Source organism: Bombus fervidus, chromosome 15, assembly GCF_041682495.2.
Source record: "Bombus fervidus isolate BK054 chromosome 15, iyBomFerv1, whole genome shotgun sequence".
Taxonomy (NCBI): domain Eukaryota; kingdom Metazoa; phylum Arthropoda; class Insecta; order Hymenoptera; family Apidae; genus Bombus; species Bombus fervidus.
Window position 1 is genome coordinate 9,396,695 of NC_091531.1, and position 21,877 is coordinate 9,418,571.

Sequence of the window (21,877 nt, forward strand, 5' to 3'; positions counted from 1 at the left end):
TTGCGTAATCTAGTGACAATAAAATAAAGTTTGGTATTAATCGAAGCTACTAACAAGCTCGGTAACAAATAGAAAGTTCCAATCGACCGAATAATCCATTTTCCAAATACAAACGATTTTGTCAAAATTCCTCTTCGCAAAAAGATTCTCAAATTAAATTAACATCTCGCATCCTAACGTGCAAATTACGCAAAACATCTTTCAACAAGGTTTCTACCTTGGCAACAGGAGCTCCACAGGGCCTAATTCGAAGCAGATCCGCGTTACAGCTGTCGTTTCTCCTGCTTTTTGCGAAACTGCTCGCACGCAGTTGGATATATCGTTGTCTGGCACAAAGCGTAGCAAGAAACCAGACACCCTGTGGATCTCACGACTCGCGTAACCTATCCACCCGTGTGTGCACACACGCAGGTAGATATCTCGTGTCCCGAGTAAAACGGAAACCGAGCTGGCAGACATTGACCCCGCGAACCGGAGCCTCGGATATATTATGCAGAAAATTGCCGACGAAAGAAATCCGCGAAAGACGAGGACAGGGATTGAAGAGAGGTCGAAATCCGGATACGAAAATAATGTAGTCAAATCCTGTCCACCATATATGTACGTGGACTGCGCACGCAACTACGATGGAATATAAAAGCGCGGATAAAGTGGCCTAACTTCAATACATTTTTAATCGTTTCTCTGGGCCTTGTTAATTATTGCTCAGCCTTATTCGCGGTTCCGTTAAGGTTATTACGACTTTGACTCGTTTTAGGAAAATTTTCGGGAACATAGTAACGAGCGGCTATTTCGTACTGTACGAGTGAAATAATAAAATTAGTAAAATTTGTTCGTCGTTGCCGTCGTTTGCCAGAAATCTCGCTTCTAATAAAAAATAATTATCGGAACTTTGACGGCTGGTGGTCGTAGCCCGGCAGTGGACCGCGTTGTTTCTGCAGCATCCATTCGAGAGATAAAGTCATCCGTCGGACCAGCCTCGCGTCGTAGCACGCGCAGGATTTGCAATTGTGCGGCGCCACCGTCGCGAGAAGCAAGGTTGCAGACATTGACCCCCGGAGACCGGAGGGAGGCTGATGTTTTGGGGAAGGTCGAGCAGAAGGGGAAAGGGCGGCTAAAGCTGGAGGGAGTGGAATCCAAGCCTTTCTCTTCGGCCAGCGAAATTTCCCTCTGCCTCCGCTTTTCTTTGCCCTTGCGAGCCTCTCTTCCGCCGCTAGACCACTCCAACCCGGCTCTTCTCTACGAATCTTTCTCTTTCCGTTCATCCAGCTTTTTTCTCTATTGCCTTCATCTCAACGCGCGTTTTCTCTGTCAAGCACCCTACACGCGTTGAGACCTAACTTAACGTAGGTTTCGAGGTTAAGTCTCGTGTGCGACGGTCTCAGCTATCGTGTCTAACAATGTTATTATTCCAGGATTACTGGAGATTTTCTAACTTTTCCCCCGTGTCTAATGACATTTGTTTATCGGTTGCTAATAAACAATTACTTCGATTTGAAATCTTTTTGCGTCTTATGAGAATTTTACCTTTTCGAGAGTCGGCCGCATCCCTATTCCCAGTAAGATATCGTTAGTGAAAGTTAAAAATCTAAAATTTGATTATTAATTCGAAATTACTAGATTTCAATCCTTAACTACTTTTAAGAGTAACCTACAACCTCGCCCAATAAAATATCCGTATTTAGCGATTCATCCTGTTTCATTAAGGACGTTAATGATGGTCGCGAGTCATCGTACAGGTAGAGACCATACGGCTGGTTAATTTAGCCGTCGCTTAATGTATGCATCACTGTTGATATTATTAAAGTTCGGGCCGGACGTGTATTCAATTAGCAACCGATATGTGTGTATTATCTGTGTGTGTGTGAGAGAGAGTGTGTGTGCGTGCGTGTCAGAGTGCAAGAGAATGAGAGAGGTGCAAGGAAATGAGAGGCGTGCGGGTTGTATCGACTCGTGGATACGGCTGCTTCGTTTACGCGGAATTTAATACCAGCCCCGTTGTTATTAGCGGATTTATTATTCAAAAGTGCCGGCAAATGGAGATTGAACGCCACGTAGCTCGCTCTGGCTAAATCAGCCGACGAAATACTCCTCTCGTCATTTCCCCTTCCCCTCTCCTCCATTCCCCGCTCTGTTTTCTGCGACCTCAGAATCTGATCATTTCCTTCCATTCTTTTTTGACAAGGGTGGTTCCTTCCGTGCAAGGAATCGTAATTTTTATGCGTTCTACATCACGCGAAGCGATCACCCTCGACAGAGGGTGCCACTCAAGTTTCCTAGGGGATGAAGAATTTTAGGCGGGAATTAACGAAGATGGAACTGGGGAAACTTTGACTCCATTCTTGGTCTTTTATGTTTTTACGGGTTTGAGGTTTCTTTCGAGGCTGGTGTGTTGCGGATACAGGTCGTTGAATAATGGAATTTGTCTTTTAAAGTTTGCGCTAGGCTTGTATCAAGCGTACAAGTGCCCGTAATAGACGAAAACTAGGGTTATTTCAGCCAAGTAAAGTAATTTGCTTTGTCATTTATATTGGATACGGAACGATCTAGTTTTGGATAAATTTCAGGTCCGAAATTTTTTATATACTTAGCCTAATACGTAAATGATCGATAATCATTCGCGTTTAGTGCATCGTCGTATATTTGTTAAAGGAGTAATTAATTTATTACGAGATAAAATGCTTCATAACGGAGAATGCGTTTGTATTCTGGTGCAAACATTTTTATTGGAAATTAATATCGAAGATAGGGGAACAGAAAATCAAAGGAAGCCGAGTAATTAATGGCACGGAAACACAGGCAACTTTTCAGTTCCAATTAAAACACCGCCGCTTCGCGAATCGCGATACAGAAATGAAAAACAAATTATTTTTTAATTAATACGTGTATTGGCCCCTGCTGTCTCCTATTAACGACGTATATAAATTTCATCCAATAACAAGAATGAACCCAATATTATCCTCCTCTATATTTTCCTTCCTTTCATAGCTATATGTAAGTCAGAAAACGTTATTTCGTCCGAAAATTTTGAAATATTTTTCAATACGTCTATTCTGTTAACCTTTGAGATGTAAAAATCGAAAATATTCGAAACATTTTTAACAGACCGAACGAAGATTTTTCGACAGTTTTGACTAGAGCAACGAAATAATTCGCAAAAGAATTTCGATAAAAGAAACGCGTAGTTCGAAATATCAATGGTTGTAATTTTTGGTTATTTTTAGAGATCTAGAAGATTGAAAATTTCGTGTAGCGAATAAGAGAAAATTGAGTTTCGCTTGCCTCGATGAAGCTATTTGCAAAAAATTTTACGAAATCTTTTGTACGATGTTTAAAAATATCTTTGGGATTAATTTATCTATTGCGAAGATTTAAAAGACCGGGGATATTAAAAATTTTCTATGGAATTTTACCAAAAGAAACGATTTACTTTTATTTTATTCTCTCAATTGATAACTAAGCAATTCTTAAACGAACTTTTCCACGAAATATTTGATCAAATATTCCGAAAAACATGGAGAAATACTCGGACCGAAATAATACTACAAACATACTACGAACGAATACAGAAAAAGATTTAAAGAAATTCAAAGTCTTTATATTCGAAAAGTTTGCTAAATTATTTTTACAAAAATTCATTCCTACATACTTCCATCACAAGCGTCTTTATTTACCAAGAGTTATTTAGAAATAATCTTACGTCGAGTAGAACGATCAACTAATTTGTAAAATATCTCAATTTGCGAAATTTCTTTCTAAATCTCCGCTTTATTCTTGCAACAAGATTTATGAATACCGATAACTTTTAATTCGTGACTTGTAAAATTTTGACTAACGATACGAGGTCAATCATGCAAGAGAACTCGGATATAAAAATATGACTTCCCATTTATCAGATCTGCAATGTTAAAAAAAAAAAAAAAAAAAAATTCAATTACGACCAACGCATCGAGGCAATCTTTCGAAACATTCGAGACACGCCAACTGGAACGAAGAAAGATCGAGATATCGTTCTGAAACATGCCACAGGATTAAACGAATACAATCCAGAAAACATCGACAACGCACCGTCCTACAAATACCTCTTTCTACATATGTATATCGATGTTTTAAGAATTGCGTTCAACGAACAATTCACGATGAATATTAATAAATGCTAATGTTTCTCGACAGCTAATTTCGCCACACGAAGCTTCTCTCTCGCAACGATCAGCATTCACGCTACATCGAGCGTTTCTAGAAAGTGGAAGGGATGAAAGGGGTGAAAGAGGTCCTGTCGTTCGGTGCTCCCATGAAAATTGCTGGAAAAGCTGAATTCGTAACGAAAGTTCATTCCGGCGACCGGAAACGTTAGCCAGCTTTCCTCGCAGTTCCTTTTCCATATTTCCTTTTCGGCTCGTTTCTGTAATAAACGTCGTCTCGATTCTCACGCACCATCTCCAAGCCCACCGAAAGACGTTGGAAATCTTTCACAAATTTCGATCCTCTGTCGTATATCACACAATGGTTTGATACTTGTAGCACTAGCGGAAAATGGCGATTCTTTGTGGGAAATTAAGTTGTGCAAATAATACAGATAGATATATTTTTCGGTTCTCTTTCAACGCACATTCACAGAAACTTTACTAACCCGTAATTAGTACCGCGATTACATACTTCCTTCGACATCGTTATTTCTCCCTATTTTTAACTAAAATTTACCCCCGCATTCGTCCCTTAAAATCTTCCGTACCGAGTCGTTCATCCTGCTGCAAATTCCCAATTAAGAAGTCCTACTTTCCTCCAACAGAAAAAATCCTCGAATACGATCGCACTGTAATTCATTTGCGAATAGGCTACACACGCTAACACGAGAACTAGCTATTAAACGGACAACCAGTGGATCCTGTGGCAATCACAAACGAAGAGGCCTTTGCTCTGGCGAAAACCAAAACCGATGCCAGTAGGAAATCTCACAAAGGTAGTTAGTAACCCAGACAGCCAGACAGGCAGATGAGAGAAAGATAGGAAGAGGAATAGAGGGTAGGAAACGTTGCATCGTTTGGATTGAACCGGATGGCTTTAGTTCCGTACAAGTAAGATCTAATGAAGCAATTCAAACTGTAACCACAGACCGCTTCAAAGTTTTGAGAAATGCCGCAGCGCGCACGGGACGGCCAGTACATTACCGGCCTGGTAATATCAGCCATACCGATGCCACAACTCGCCTATATCTCGGCGAAGCATAGTTCGCCGAGGTTCGACTGCACACGCGGCGCCCAGGAACACGCTCGAAACATTAGCGTTCATCGACTCTCGGCGATAGAACCACTACCAAACCCGGCGTAAGTATCACCCCGTTTCATAATTAGTGCTCCCCTTAGAACAATAACGTTGCTGGTTAACGAGCTCGGAATCGACGTGGCGGCTCACGACCGAGTAAATCTATCTGCGTATCACGTGCTCCAAAGTCAACCCGTTTTCTGCGAATGCTTTTATAATTCGAGAAATTTCGGATTCCGTGGAGGATAAAAAAAAAAAAGAAAAAAATATAAAAAATAGTATTTGCAATGTCAGAGCTAGAGCGGTTCTTGAAACTTAAAGTAGGGTGCGACGGACCCCAAGGATCATGATACAACGATTATTATTGGCTCGAGTAAGTGTAACAGGTGTATTTCAGAGCCCAAGTTTCTGTGGAAGGGTGTTTTTCCATAATACTGAATACTGATTACGTTAAATCGTCAAGTTGCCGTCCCTATTTTCCGACATTCAAAGACAAATTGTCGGTAAGCATTTTAATAGATGTTTGACGTCATTCTATCATCGATCTTATATATCGAGGGAAAAATAAGCTCGATGATAGAATGCAACCAACTCTAAGAATTGCACTAGATTATTAGGTTAATTGTAACGAAGGTAACGGAGATATTTCACGATTCGATTTCGCGAAAAAGGTATTTTGCGATATTAACTGTTAAATGTGTCGCAATATTGGAATTAAAGCAAGTACATCGCTTGTGTGAAAAACATTTATACAATATCGTTAACTTGTTTCTTGTGTTTTCAAAGAAAATTAGACTGGTTACTGTTTACGTTCCTAAATATGGCCTCGCAACTCGAAGATACGACAAAGTTTCGATATGACAATAGAACGGAAAAACACCTAGTACGCTTGATCGTTGCGTAGATTTTATGTATTTCAAGGAAAATAGTGTTTACAATTCGCGAAGTTTGTCCTGCAGCTCGAAGTAGAATGCAACGTACTGTATGCAAGAATAACTATAGAACGATCTTCGATTTACACGAAGGCAGCAAACGTATTTTAAGATTCAAATTTTTATGATTCAAAGTTATTCTACGATAACATACGCGCCTAGTCTTCTCTACGTTCTACGTATTCCAACAAATGTAGGCTGGTTAGCGTTTACGGTTTCAAACGTAGCTGCGTAGTCTTGATGATGCTTCAAGTACGGTGCAGTGAACGGTGTAAAGCAACCCTTGGTTCGAGCAAGGGTAGCAAGAATCTTTTACGATCTTTTTCGCGTAAAAAGTTGTTTCACGATAATAAACGAAATATATTAATATCAACCCCTTGCCCTATAAGCTCTTTTATGGCCATTAAATAAAATTACATAACAAGCATTAAAATAATCCATTTTCCAAATTTATTTCATTTAAGATAATGTAAGACATGAAGTAGTAAATACAATTTATATTACAATCGTTTAAATAAATAGCGTGTGCGATAATTATAAAATACAAATAATTATTTAAACAAAAGTGTATTCCTATAGCAACTGACGTCGTTATTTTACGTTTCATTTTAAAAACCAAATATTATAATACATATTTCGATTTTATAAGTCGAGGCGAAAATTTGAAATTGAAAATTCGAGTGAAATAAAGTTCTGGTTGGAGAATAATCTATCGCGAGCCTGAGCCGATATTTTAAGACAAAAGAGGATAGAAAGGAGTGAAGGAGAATAGAAAAGTCTGTGGCTATCAATGAAATTTTGCCGAAAAGTTGTAATAGTGCCCGAGGACTCGATTTGCGTGCATTCTATGCGGATTTGAATGGTAAACAACAATGCTCGGATCGGATCGAGTTCAAGGGCCGTCGCGAAGGTTAAAGCTATTGCACCGCTGGAATTAAGCGTTCTGATTAAGAAGGCTGACGACAACAATCGCTTCTGTCGATGAAACGAACGTAGTAATTGCGCACTACGACTGTTCCCTAATAAATCGCTTCCTAAACTCCTACGTCCCTGATACTCGTTTAAAAACTTGATGTTTTAAATTGTTAACTATCCAACCTATCGAACGTTTCCTCGATCCTTCGAGAAATTATTCTGTAAATTCCTCTATCGATCTTTTCACACGCTAATCGTCGAACGATATTGCGAAAAATGTGGCAATTTCAATTACTCGACGCTTCGAGTTGCACATTTCCCGAATCGTCTCTCTCGAGAAATAAGTCGTTCATCGATGTTACAACGTATACAACGTACTACAATACACGTACATAAATTCCTAATTTTTATTTAATTAATTATCCGAGCGAGGGTGTGCCTATTTCTAAAATGTTTAAATACGTTAATATAATCTCGCTGCATAACTTTTTCCTACATTGTAGCCGCCGCCGTTCAGTAAACAGTCTTGAGCTATTTTTCAGATTCCAGGTAGCTTTATGTACGAGTACGACGACGTTATAGTTGTGTTCGTACCGCGACGCGCTCATACGCCTCGCGTTTCAATTTGTAAACAGAGAGGTAAGAAAGAAACTCGGCTTACAATTAGTTATAGAAGAGACGCGAAAACAACGTATTTATCTATCGTCATATCCGTACACAAAGCAAATTCAAACGCAATCTACATCGGGATAAAAAAGACATCAACAGTATGTTTACGAGTACAAAGTAAAACGTTTATGTGTACAGAAACAAGTTGTTTAGAATCGTAACCCTGATAACACGTTTGACGATCATCGAGGTCTGTAAACGGTCGCTTGTGGGAATAACAATGCCCGATTCTCATTTAATCGCGTAATTTAAAATATCTAAATCGAATATCTCGATTCGCGTTTTCCCTTAAAACGCGTCGACGCGTAAAATGCTTCCGTACGAAAAGCGCTATAGGTACCGTGTGTGTTCCATTCATCAGAATCGTTGAAAATCATGAATAAACTTACCTAACTGCAGTTGGTGCTTTCCACCGTCGTCCACCACACGCTCCTTTCGAATCGTACACCTCGATGTCCTAAATGTCACCACCGAATAAAACCAAAGACAACAAGTTTGCTCCAAAACAAAAAGAAAAAGGAAAATGAATAGAAATGATCGTAGCACACACAACACCTTTCGCGATGAGTATATTTTATAATAATATCGAGACGCCTGGAAATCCAAGGGTTTTCGTTCGCACCACGAGAAAATATGGTCCTGCGTAACGAGTGAACACGCGTGTATAGCCGACACGCCACGTTTACGAGAGCAACGTCGTGTACGAGGAAACTTTGTCGAGTCGCGTTTACATCTCGTCGCTAGCGCGGCTCGAAGCGACGAGGATCGAATCGCGGTTCGCCGATAACTGGCGACGACGCCGGGTCGGAGAGTCGGCAGGCAACGCGACCAACCCTGTGCGCCACGCATGCGTGTTACCCCTGACGCGCCATATCCCCACCCCACGATGCCACAATGCTTCGGGAGAGGCAACGTTCGCGACAAAGGACGCGCAGAGTGCCTTTTCCGGCGCAGTTTTTCGAAAAGCGCCATCGGAATTTAACCGTTCGCAGTTAATTAATATCGTCTGATCGCAGATAACATTAACCACTCGCCTTACGATGCGATTCGTGACGCCGAAGTGACAAAATGGACGCGCAGAAAATTCCCGTTGCCCGGCACAATTTCTCAAACAGCGACGCACCATTGTTGGTAGGTGGTTTTAAGTAGGAAATTTATCGTTTTTGTTCTTCGAAAGAACAGAGAAATTAGTTGTTGTAATATACGTATGAAACGTGAATAAATAAAGATGGATAGGATAGCAATATTTAATCCCTACGAAAATTCAACGTAAAAAAGTTACGTTCGTCTCTAAAGACACGATTGGTTATGTATAAACCAGGATACAATGTGGGGATTGAAACAAGAAAAGCGTAAACCAATATCACAGCTTGAACAATGATATCTTGTTTCCTTGTCACGCTTTTTTTCTTCATCTACGTTTTGCGCCATAAACGATGCATTGTTTTTGTAGAATTCCTTTTGTTCAACTCTGTAATGGAATTCGCGCAACGTGTTCTTTCAGTACACGTATAATGTAACGAGCTATTAATAACGATATAAAGCAATTATTGGTCGCTTCTCCATCGTGAAGCAGTTTTAAAAATTCAATTTAAAAAATATATTTCACGAATCAAGCGATCCTCGTCTTCGCTAGAAGATACGCATACCGCGCCAACTTTTCGAATATTCGGAAGATTCGATTTCTTAATCTCCAGGTGGAAAGTGTCGCGTTTCGAGACATTTGCGGAAAAGCAACGGATAGAAAAGATAACTGGGTATAATAGTGACGTAACTTCAATGACATAGCGATATTTTATACGAGCCTTTTATCATGGCGAACGAGGACTGGCATTGAAGAGTTACGACCCCGAGACTCTCTTGTTCTAACATTTATATTGCTCCACGGTAATTGTCTTTTTAACTTTCGCGCAATGGCGGAGTTCACAAGGCGACAAGAGAGGACGCCGCAATTTCGCTGGTCGGTTTGCGAGGTTGCCGGACAGGTTTAAACGTTTCTTGATGGCTGACTATCTGCGAGCTTAGAGAGACCACTTAAAACTCGACTGACGCGACGTCGATGACGTATCTTATTGCGCGTACGATACCATTTTTAGCATAAAATACTCGAGTCTAGAAATTTAATTTCGAAGCGCTATAATTCCGACTTGTATCGCAACTCGCATATCTTTATAACGAATTAGATCTAAGTTTATCGATGGCCTAATAACTACGCGATAAACTATAATTTTGTAACCGTAAATGAAATCGTACATCGTCGTTGCTATTATTATTATCATCATTGTTCGTACGCTCGGATAGATTTTCTAAGGTTGGAAAATCGACCGTGTTCGGTAGATTTAGTAGACGGCAGGCGTCCGACGATATTTAAGAAAGGCCCGATTCATCGGGGCACGTAGACGCGCTAAGAGGCTTCAACAGCACGCCAATTTCTCCTTAAAGGTGTCTACTGTGCATTGAGAATTCCCGATTGAGTTTGCGAACACGTTTGCACAGGCGAGCACGCCGAAAGTAAGTTTAAAGAAACGCTACCGGCGAGAACTTCCTTCGATAGTCTAGCTTTGCCGCTATAAAGTCGACCTAATAACGCTTTTTAGACATACGCATAACTCCTTGCTAGAATTTTATAACATCTTTTACGAGCCACCGTGGCCAACTGCTATTACCAACCACACCAACCAAACTTTATTCGCGAGCATCCCAAAGTGTCGTACGAATTTTAATATCCCAACGTTTATCCTAAACGCGTTCGTGTTACTCTCGTTCTTCGTACAGATTCGCTGCACCGTGATTTGTTATATCATTACAAAGTTAAACTTCTGAGAAACAAAAAAAAAAAAAAAAACAGAGAAACAAAGAAACGTAAATTCGTACGATCGCTCCGCATAGACGTTTTCATAATTTTCCGAATTCTCAGGTCTTCTGATCGCCTACTAAATATGCGAGTGAAATTACTAATTACGAAGTCAGAGCGATATATTAATATCTTTCTTCCATATTTTTCCCTATTTTCGTAGTTTTTCTTTCAAACTTATAAATACGGTGGCACACGCGTTTACACTAACGGTTTGTTCTGGGCCAGTTAATAATCGGGCAAAGGCTGACGAGGCACTCATTTAACCGTTCTAATTCGCGAATATTGCACATGTACAGGGAACTTTAATCGGTTCAGTGGTTCATGTAACACACCGTCGATTGTATTAGAAATTTATTGTACTAGGGATGTTTAATGCGATTCATCGGTATCAGCAAATTAGTATGGAAGCTCTGGGATATGATTAATACCTGACTCAAATTTCATGCAAGCCGCTAATACAGCCCGTGTATATTAATATCGCCCGTTCTGTGCAAAGTGTCGCAATCTGCTTTCCCCCTGGCACCATGAAAATCGTCGTAATTGTCTTTACAAGATCCTACGTGTGCAATCAGCAACAAGTTCATACAGCAACTTTGATGTAATTTCAAATTGTCCGATAAAACGAACATTTGTATCATTTTTAATTATATTTTATATCTCACGATGCGCCGAGTCACTGCATCGCGATTTTAACTATAAAACGGTTTCTCGTCTATTATCGTAAGAACGTAATGCGTTTTTCGAAGATACGGAAACACGTCGCAGCATGGAGGAATTATAACTGGACTGCGAATTTTATGCATCTATGGGAACTTTTAAGATACAAAAATACACGAGACGCGCGTATAATGTAAAGAGAAAAACGTACAAAGAATATAGAAAGCGTAGTAGTTTCTATAATATTCCATAGATTTATAAAAATATAGATTTGCGGATAAGTCGGACAGTTCTTGATCTTTCTTTGCTCTTGGAGAAGATCGTGTCTTGGTCGAAATTCAAATTACACGTATACTGATAAATCGACGCGTAGGTACGGCGGCGGGTTGCGAAATAACAAGAACGTATGCAGGCATTATCAGCGCAATTTTCCATGCTCGGTGCGTTGAAGTATCGCTTCTAGATGTCGTTAAGTCGAGTTATCTGTACACGAATAATTCCATGCCGGGGCCGCGGCACATCGGTGCACTACATTCCCCTATCTCCGTTGTGCACACTATGCCGCCACGTGTACACGAACAGAATGGAAATGCTCGTGGATACACACGACCCCCCGTGTACACCCCCGTTCATAAGTATTTGGACATTTACGAAAAATTGAGCGAGTTCGAGCGATCGATAAAAAACGATTAAGCTCGTAAAAAATTTAAAGATTCGCGATAAAAACGATCCTGATCAAATTTTCCCACTTTTTTAGATAGTAACGCGTTTTGACAGTCGGACGTAACGCCCGCAACATGGTCGCTTTGACATTGTAAAACACGATTTTATATCCTAGTTTATCGTTAGAATTGTGAATTTTCGTGGAAATTTATATTTTCCGAAACGTATTAAGAAAAGTAGAACTTTGGTGGAAAATCGTTTTACGTTACCAAGTATCGTAGAAACGTATTGTTATCATAAATATCAGTAATCCATTAATAATTTGCTCAAACTCTAGCAAAACAAAGTTTCTACCAACTTGCATCGTATACATCGATCGTTATTTAACACGAGTGAAAAATCCTGATCGATCAATCGTTTACTTGATAATGTAGATGGAATATCGCGTTTCATACGATACGAGTAAACGTGCTAATACTTATGAAGGCGTGTGTACATGTACAAAGATGCATAGAGGTTGGAGATATCTTATGCAAGCCGGCTCGTATGGCCCACCCCCTATCTGGGATCGCTACTTATGGCTAGACACGATCTCGCGACGCTTCTCCATTTTTCTCCGATAACCTCCATACCCCGTGCTCTAATAAATTCCGATTTGGGTCATCGACACGTCGATGGGACACGGATGAGAACCGCTGTAAAGACAGAAAGCACGTTTTCCAGACATCTAGACAAATAGTGAAATGTGTCTCGCGGATCCTTAACGTACAACGGCTACAAAATAACTTGGAATTTTTAAATAGCGATTTCGAAGCTTTTTTTTTCATTAAATATATCAGATAGATATTTTCTAGAAACTAAAACTAGTTCGATCAGATTTTGGGAATAATACGATGAAACTAGCATTATTCCATTAAATATCTACAAATTGAACATTTCCAATGAACACTGTAGCGATCATTGTGTTGTACAGGAAGAACGATATCAATGACATTAGCAAAGAGTAATATATATGGAACATTGTTTCAAAATCCCGATAAAATTCGACGAAAATTGTAAATTTTTAAAAATATACTTTTCTGCTCTCTTAAGTTTCTCGAGCTAGGAACATGTTGATATTCCTGTTGAATTTTTATTTGAACATGGTTTTTCACGTAAAACCGCACACGCTGCGCAAAAAATCGAAGGGCTGTAGACATTTCAAACCCATCAAAGAATAATATATTTTATCGAAACTTTTACTGCCAGCGGTTATCTCCAAATACTTGTACGTGAAATAAATTTTTCTACTTTCCTAAAAAAAATATGTAAATATACATTAAAAATAAATATGCGTATACGAAAATACGGCATAAAACCCATTTTACATATAGAAGACGACGTTTCTTAATGCAAGCAGGAAAGAGTTACGCGAATGGTACATTGGATCGGTAACCGAGAAAACAAAAGTTTTCTAGCGGAAGAATTCTTCTCGCGTTGTTGATGAAGATCTCCCGAAGGAAAATCCTATTGCAATTCAAAATGAAAAAGCAAAAAACAGTGGAAGAAACAAACGGACGAAAATTTGTGCAACATGGAAGCTAATAAAATTACCCTGAAATCGCGAAGAGCACGAGGCGCGAGTCAAAGCGGCCGATTTCCATCAGGAATATATTTGTACGCAAACAAGCTATCGCGATATAAATCAAGTAGCTTCGCTTCGTAGTCGGATTTTCCTCGGGCCGAAAACTCGAAGGCCGAGCTCTCTAGCCAGCAGAGATCGAGGAAAGGAGAACGAAAAAAGATCAAAAGGGATGGATAGAAATAATAAAAAAAGGAAGAAGAAGAAGAAATACAGGGATGAGGAGGAGGGATGAAGCGGAGGGGGGTGAGCAGATTGGATCGATGGAATGACGACCCGTTTCCGCTCAAGCGGATTTCCACGGCGTTATTTTCGCGATAGTCGCGAGCTGGTTAACTCGCCCATGTTCGCGGCACGACAGAATGCATGCTCAAAGCGCAGAAACAAGCCTGCGGACAAGCGCAGCCAGCCTTCCACCCATCCCTGCAACGCGATCATCCTCTTTTTCTCTGTTCTCTCTCGTTCGCCACCCTTCTCCTCCTGCTAACGTAGGACAACCCCGGTAGCGATCGGATCAAGCATATTCCAAGTAGCTTCGAAGCTAACTATAGTTGCATCTGCCGAGTACTTGAAAGAAGAAGCAACGATGTAACTTTAACTAGAGTCGAATCTATAGTGGCTACAAAAAGCAAGTACTAGAGCGCACAATTTAGCTATTCGATTAGATCCAAGTATGTCCTTCGTAACACTTACGTATAATGCAACTACAAATTTAATACTTTTAATTTAATACTGTAATGGGTATACCGATGAGTATTTGAAAAAAATTTGTATTATTCGTCTTTGAAGCGTTCCATTGAAAAGGACGACTACGTGGAAATACTTTCTGATAGTCACTCTCTTGTAGAAACAGCTTCGAATTTGGTACAAGTGCAGTGCTCGACTATTCAACGAGGACCATCGAAAATTTCACTTTTCTAGATCAAAGACAAAAGCCAATAATCGTCGAATGTTTTGAAAATATCCTACTAATTTCTCGTTCCAGCGATCCTTCGTTCGCTAAATTCTTGATTCACGAGTGTCGTGATCCTTATGAAAGATGTACACACCGAACTCGATGCTGTCGTTAAAGCTAGACCTCGATTTCCTTTCTATGACGTGGCTAGGAAATGGGAAAACGAAATGAAGCGTGAATAATTATGTATCGCGTCTAATGGTTTATGGGTTTGCGAGAGGTCTACGATATCAAAACCCTTTTAAGACAGGCTGGGTTAGAAGAGGGAAGGTTTTGCAGTCAAAGGTGCTTCCTTCGTTTTACCAAGCTATCCAACAGCCGTGATCAAACGATTCATGAGGGACTTGGTGTATAACGATTTTTCGACGCAAGCTTATGTCGTGAGACGATATGGTTTTAAGATGGAACGAGACGTGGTGATATCGCCACTGATGAAAGTTTTCCGAGGGATTCGTTTAGTAAAAATGGAGAAGAGAATCGTGGATAGATATTTTCTCCGTTTACAAAATTTTGGTTACATCGATCGAGTGATTTTTCATGAATCTCGTCACCTTCGATGGAAATACTCTGTTCTATACCTATCTTAGACGTGTACCGTTATTCGCGTCGTTTACTCGCGATAAACGAACTCGCGGGAATACGTCGTTTGAGAATGGAATATCAGTCGCGTGTATTTGTATAATGAAATTAAGAAACGTAGATATTTCTGCAGCAAAGCATCGATGGATATGTTCTTTCATTTTCATACACGCAAATTGCAATTAATCTGCGTCGTTTGTCTACCCCATCGCGTGGCAAAAGGGACGGTTAAACGTCGGTCTCCTTCGCCAGATCTATTTGTAATCGAACGATCGACGAGAGAGAAAAGAGGAGAAAAAAGGGGAGTAATGTTACTCTGTCAGAGGAAAAGGGCGAAGGACAGGCCGGTTACTATGTAAATGAAAATAATAATTGCAAAATACGGGACGGTGCCAGGGGCCGGAAGTTTCTCTGTATATAGAGCCGCAGACGGATTTTATAATCGCTCATTGAAATGGATCGGAGCAAGTTTTCCGCTGTCAAGCAGCGCGGTTGCCCTTTTGCGCCGTTGAATCTAATTACCGGAACGTCAGTTTTACCAACTTTTCCGCGTTTTGCATCTTCGGATTATATCTCGCCAAGCTCCCGTTATAATCACCCTCCAACAGCCTATAAAGGCAACCACCGTCTGAAAAGATAATTCATTTAACTTTTCGCCATGATAATGCACCCGTTGCCCACTTCCGACTCTCGGTTCAGACGATGCAGCTGATTGTGCGTCGCGTTCAAAATTTCTGAAGCTCTGTAATTGCCCGGCTACGGACCCATTTTCAGGAACAAAGTGAAACGGAAGAAGGATCGTTCGAGCATTTTATCTGTATTCGGAATTATGGAAAATTTCGTAGAAATTGATCGACTTTTGTTTACTTCGGTCGGAATCATAGTCATGACCTTATCAACTGATCGTACGTCTTTGCTTTCTATTCGAGCTACTGGGATAACTGGAATTATGCCAAGCAACAGTACGTACATCTTTCTTTCAACGCTGCGTACGTATAGACCTGAAGTTGTTAAATATTTTCATCTGGAAAAGATGTTACGTAGCCGAGTACAACTCACGCAGATGTGTTTCTCGTATCTCTTAATTATCGATCTTTAATACGTGATAAATGTAAGGATTTCTTCGTATAAGTATTAACTTTGATATCTTACCGAAATTCGTCGATCGACGCTTCGATATTCAAAAGACACTCGTTCTTCGAGTATCTTATTTCTACTTATTTTTCGCTATTCAATAACAATCTTTTTATTTCAATATCAGCTCTGACGTATAACTTCATCGATGGAAATATCTCTCGAAGCTTCGATATTCAAAGAACGTCGATTTTTCAAATATCAACAATAACCGACTGGGTATTATCGCGCGACACGAAGTGACACCGGCACGTTCGAACACGGAAGCAATTAATTTATCCGTTTTTCCAGGAGGCGAGACCAGAGGGGTTGGAAACTCGAGCATCCTTCGCTTGTTCTCACGGTGTTCGACAAACTATCACCGAAGAAGTTTTAAAGCTGACCGAAAGCACCGACATCGGCAGACGAATGGCTAGCGACTTTTCCCAAACTTCCTCGGCTGCTATGCATGGTCGCCACTTTGCTAATAAAACGAAAAAAACATAGTTCTACGTGTTTTATCAGCATGTCGCCGATCATCGAATTTCTCGACTTATTTTTCACATTTATAGACGGCTATTATTATCAGGAACGAAAATTCCCACACGAACGTACTTCACGGTGTTTGGTACGAAAATGTTGCACTTTTGAAACTTTCGGTTTAGCAATAAAAGAAGAAATTGGATTATGGAAAATTTTAAAGTGCGACGATCCACAAGATACACGAAATAAGCAATAATATGTACGATATCGATATAACGTAACGCGGTAATAAGTATGTCATACATTATCGTTATCGTTATTGCTATTGACAGGGTGGGTACAAACCAAACATATACATAGCAAATAAAAATATATTACATACATAATACAAATATAAACAACGCGTATAACTGCATATAAAAATTTCTTAAAATTTTAATTAAAATTTTCTAAAAACAACGTTATAATATTTAACGAAGGAAGCGAATCTTCACCTAATCTAAACCAAATTTATGCGTTATACAAGCGCATAAATTAATCTACACCAACATCCCAACAATATTCTGCAATATCTTGAAACGATAGTCAGTATCATTAAAGAAGAAGTCCACCGTGGCATCCTACGAAAAATAGACAAATGTCGGGGCACTTTTAACCAACGACATCCATTTCACGATCATTTTCTCCCAACGAAATAACTCGCTACCACTCCGACTATACTGAAAAGAATTCGGTCACAGGTCCCATTCAATATAACTTCCCAACTACCAAGGCTTCTCAACGCGAAGACAACTCGGTGGACGAACGATTCTGTATGTGGCGGAACTAACAACGAGCGATTTACGGCATCTAGGATCAGTTTGCGACAGTAAAATCGGCGAGCATGCCGGAGGAAGGGGCTGGCGAGACGTCAGACGAGATTTAAAAAGTCGTCGCGTAGTGACCTCGCACGCTCGTGGACAAATCGCCCGTGAAATGGAGAAATTCGCGAGGAAAATCCACGCCTTCGTCCACGGAATACCTTATGGTTGAATCTTGTTAACATCCGGACGTAGACGAATACGATGCAACAATAGGATGCGCGATGCGAATCGGATACCGTGCATTTTTACATGTATCTGCAACGGGAGACGCGATCGATATCAATTGATCTCGAAAGAACAGTTATCCGATACCGAGCGTAACGGCTGAAACGCGGGTCTTTAACCCCCGACCGGGTCATAGATGACTCTAACGGGATCGGTCAGGTTTGGCTTACGCGGAAGAAACCACCGTGGAATCCGGTATTTCACGGTGAAATCTATTCTCGGATATTTTTCAATTACAACATAAGTGAACTTTTCGTTCGACAGGAGCGTTTGAGCTAGCGAGAATCCTTAACTAATCTTAGGAAAACTACGGTTGAACCTGATAAAAGTAAAAATTTTCAAGTGAAATCTTCCACTTCCTAATTAAGAGTAAAGTACGAAGGAATTTATTCTTTGCCTCGATGTTCAGATAAAGAAGACTGATAAAGTGGAAGTTAAATTGGAAGGAAAATTACAGCAAAATATTAAAATATTTTCCTCCTGAGAATTAGTCCAAGTCGAAATTAAAAATACAAATATCGAATCATAAAATAGTCAGCTAACGAAAACTCTAACAAAAGAATGTCGGTGCGAAGCAAAATGACACAGTGGAAGAAACTTATTGAAAGGTGAAACCACGGGTAGGTGGTGCGATCAGGGAAGATCAGATAGGGGTGGCGGACAAAGGTGGAGACGTAGGAAAAGCCATCCGTCTGCGAGGAGGGCTGACATTCAACGACGAAGGATGACCAAGGTTGTACAAATGAAGGACCTTGCACTGTACGGGCCGGTAGCACGGATAAAGCTGAAGGATCGATGCGAAACCACCCCATCCCCACTACCCGTTGGACTCCGTCGGAACACACGCAAGCGCAGCGACGTCAGAACCGTGTTTATTATACATGCTTTATGAACGGGCATACACGCGTGTAGCGCCACTCGCAAAAAGCAATTTGTTCCTACCTGCGTACTTACACTTTGTTCGAGCAGGGCCGTGCGCTCCTCCAGGCGCCTCCGAAGGCCATGCGCCATGGCTCGCCAACATTTCAAAGCATTTTACACGAGAATTTTCGAGAAATCGATATTACTCTTTTGCATTTTGGCGAGAGTTTATTCGAAATTTAGGATAGTTGCACGACGAAAGGTGTGACGTAAAGATTTGTTAGCGTAAAGTAAAAATTATTACGTACGGATACATTGTACAATATCGGATATCGCGCTAGTAATATTACTATCATGGTATCGATACAATAGCATCGTAGTAAGAGCGACGAAACGTATTATACGAGTAATTAAATCCAATCACGTTAAATTTCATACATATTATAATTTTCTACATCGAGAAACTTCTTCGTGTGATTAGAAAAATTTACATCGACGGGATATAAAGATATTATACGATATGATACGAGACGAAAGAATAAATAAATATTATACCAGCGAGAAAATATAAATTACGCGATCAAATACGAGATATCAGACGTTAATTGCAAGCTGATAGATTCCTAATTTCTTCTTCGATTTTGTATCAAGTTGATGGAGCTTAAAAGAGCGAAACAGGATATCTGATTGGTTCTAGAAACGAATCGCATACAAGGTTGAAGATGTAGAAACGCGAAGTAAACTGCTATATTATTACCGCTTTTTATTAGTCACGTTTCCGAAGCTCGCTAATTTAGAGAGACGTTCAAACGTCGAACAGAAAGTTTCAAAGAAGTTCCTGTTAACAAGCTCCGCCTAGTGTTTCCTGATTTCTTGCTTCCGCGCATTTACAAAGGTTTCAACCTCGTGGAAGAACATTAGTACATTCTATTTCGGTGTTGCGCGCTCGTGTATAGTCGACCCTATGAAATATCGACGGCCCGTGGAAAATGTAATGGACCTTAAGTAAACTGAAACCTGTACAGACTGTTCGCGGAAATAGTCATTGTTCTATTGCCTTGGTATTCTTTTTTCTCTTCTTTTAAATAATTCAAACGAAGTAATAATTTATCATTAACGAACCATTAATAATATTTTGTTAGTATTTTGTATGTATACCTTTGGATATTTTAACGTCGGGATATATTTACTTATTGAATATCGGAAAATTCTGATATTTGGACACCTTGATATCCAAATATCCATTAAAGTATTGAGATATTCAATTATTTAGGTATAGAACTGGCCGGTATTTTAATGCCGGTATTTTAACCGATCGCTTAGGCGTTGATAATTGATTCAGTAGGTACGAATCTATTGCGGAAATTGCAAATCTTCGTAATAGAATTTTCATATTCTTCCTTTTTTATCCTATATCTTCGTTTAACTACGTTCCCATTTTCCCTGTGGTCATTATCAAAGAAAATAAATGCACGCGTGCATTCGAAGATGAAATTGAAGATGAAAAATCGTGGGCCGCTGCAGGGAAAATCCGTTTCACTTCGAAAGAACTTTAAAATACCGCAGAACTTTTCCAGTCTCGTGTATACCGATTTAACAGAGATGGATATTTAAATTATGAAAAGATAAACTTGAAACGTAAGAAGCAGCCCGAGTTCAACAAAGAATCTGGGTAAACTTACAAATTTCAACTTTAAATCCGTTTTTTCGTACCGATGAGCCGAGAGATGGAGTTTTGCCGATCGAGTAATAAACTTTTCTATGGAACATTATTAATAAATAATTTATTTAGAGAACCCGGTAAAAGAGAACGGATATCGACACGAATTAATCGCAATATAAAATACGATATAAATAACTTGGAAAGCGTGTCCTTTCGAACGAGTGTAGCTTAAATAGCCATAAATCAAGGTGGTAAAGGCCGATTTATTATATAACAAACACGTAGCGCCGTGAAAAGCTTCAGAAGCTACGCTTTTAATTAATAACCCATTAAGCCTCCGATAGCGATATATTTATTTCTATTTTTTCAAGAGGGCTGCAACCCCCATAAATCCCTGCGCCCCCAACACCTCCCTCGCAAATGACTCTCTTCCCATGGCAATTCGAAAACCCATTAAATTTCAAGTTAATCCTGCAGCCTCCCGGGACGATATTAGACTGTCAGTGTAACGTGTATAATGGACGACGGCCACCGACGACGAATATACCGTCCTGTATCCTTCATCGTCCACGAAGAACCAGACGAGCACAGATCTCTCGCTTCTGTATTTATTTTAGTATCGTAGAACGTGAATCACGAACGAATTTTGCAAATTTTCAATTCAGCTTGAACAAGGATCAAGTTAATTTTCTGCATGTTTATCATTTCAAGAACTTTTTAATATTTATACAGTAATTTATACAGTAATACAGTGGCAGTAGTAGTTTATCGCCTCCCTTGTGGGGTTACAAGACCTCCCCTTTACATCTTAACCACGCTTTAAAACACAACTCTATATAAAACAAATAGCAAGAAGAATGCACGCCCTACATAAACTTTACGCCATACAAAATCAGATACGGTTAACCAAACGAAGCGAGAAACTTGCGAAAAGAATGATGACACGTGAAATCGTGAAGCGTACATTTTATATATATATACAATTTGAAGAAGAATTTTGTAATTTTCGTTATCATTTCGTATCGAATAAAAATCCTTCTTACATTTTGCATAACCTACATCACGATCAATTTGTCACGATTATCAACCTCTGCCACCGCAATTTCCCCGTAAACTTGTGCCGTGACAGGCACAAATGCCCAATTACACCGAACCAGTTTCTATTATAACCAAATTCTATCAGGTACAATGAACATTACCAAGATACCATTTCCGCAAAAAAAAAAAGAAAAAAAAAGAAAGAATACCAAGCAAGTAATCCTCTGCTCTCGCACACATTCTACGAGTATCATGGTGTTTTTGCGAGTTTGAAATCGCAGGAAGAAGCCGCCGCGGGCGGGTTAGATAACGACGAGTGGTATCGGCACTTTTTTCGAAGTTTAATAAATTCATTTTTACAAATAAAGAACCGTCGATCCGACGAGCCTCCGTAGAGGGGTAAAGGGAGGGATGGAAAATACCGCGTGTCGATCGATAAAGCGAGAGAGTACCCTTGTTCGGAAACGTCGAACGCATAATACGAGCGAAATAAAACAGAAATATTCCTCTCCCTATCGAAA

General features: G+C 39.9%; 1 protein-coding gene across 2 annotated transcripts in view; it reads right to left on the reverse strand.

Annotated features, from left to right (window-relative positions):
• LOC139995122 (uncharacterized) overlaps positions 1-8,581 on the reverse strand; it is a 325,767-nt gene extending 317,186 nt beyond the window's left edge. For both annotated transcript variants that reach the window (XM_072018308.1, XM_072018309.1), the window contains exon 1: positions 8,168-8,581. The gene's annotated coding sequence lies outside the window, so the exon portion shown is untranslated. The remainder of the gene's footprint in view (positions 1-8,167) is intronic.
• Between the last annotated feature and the right edge of the window lie 13,296 nt (positions 8,582-21,877).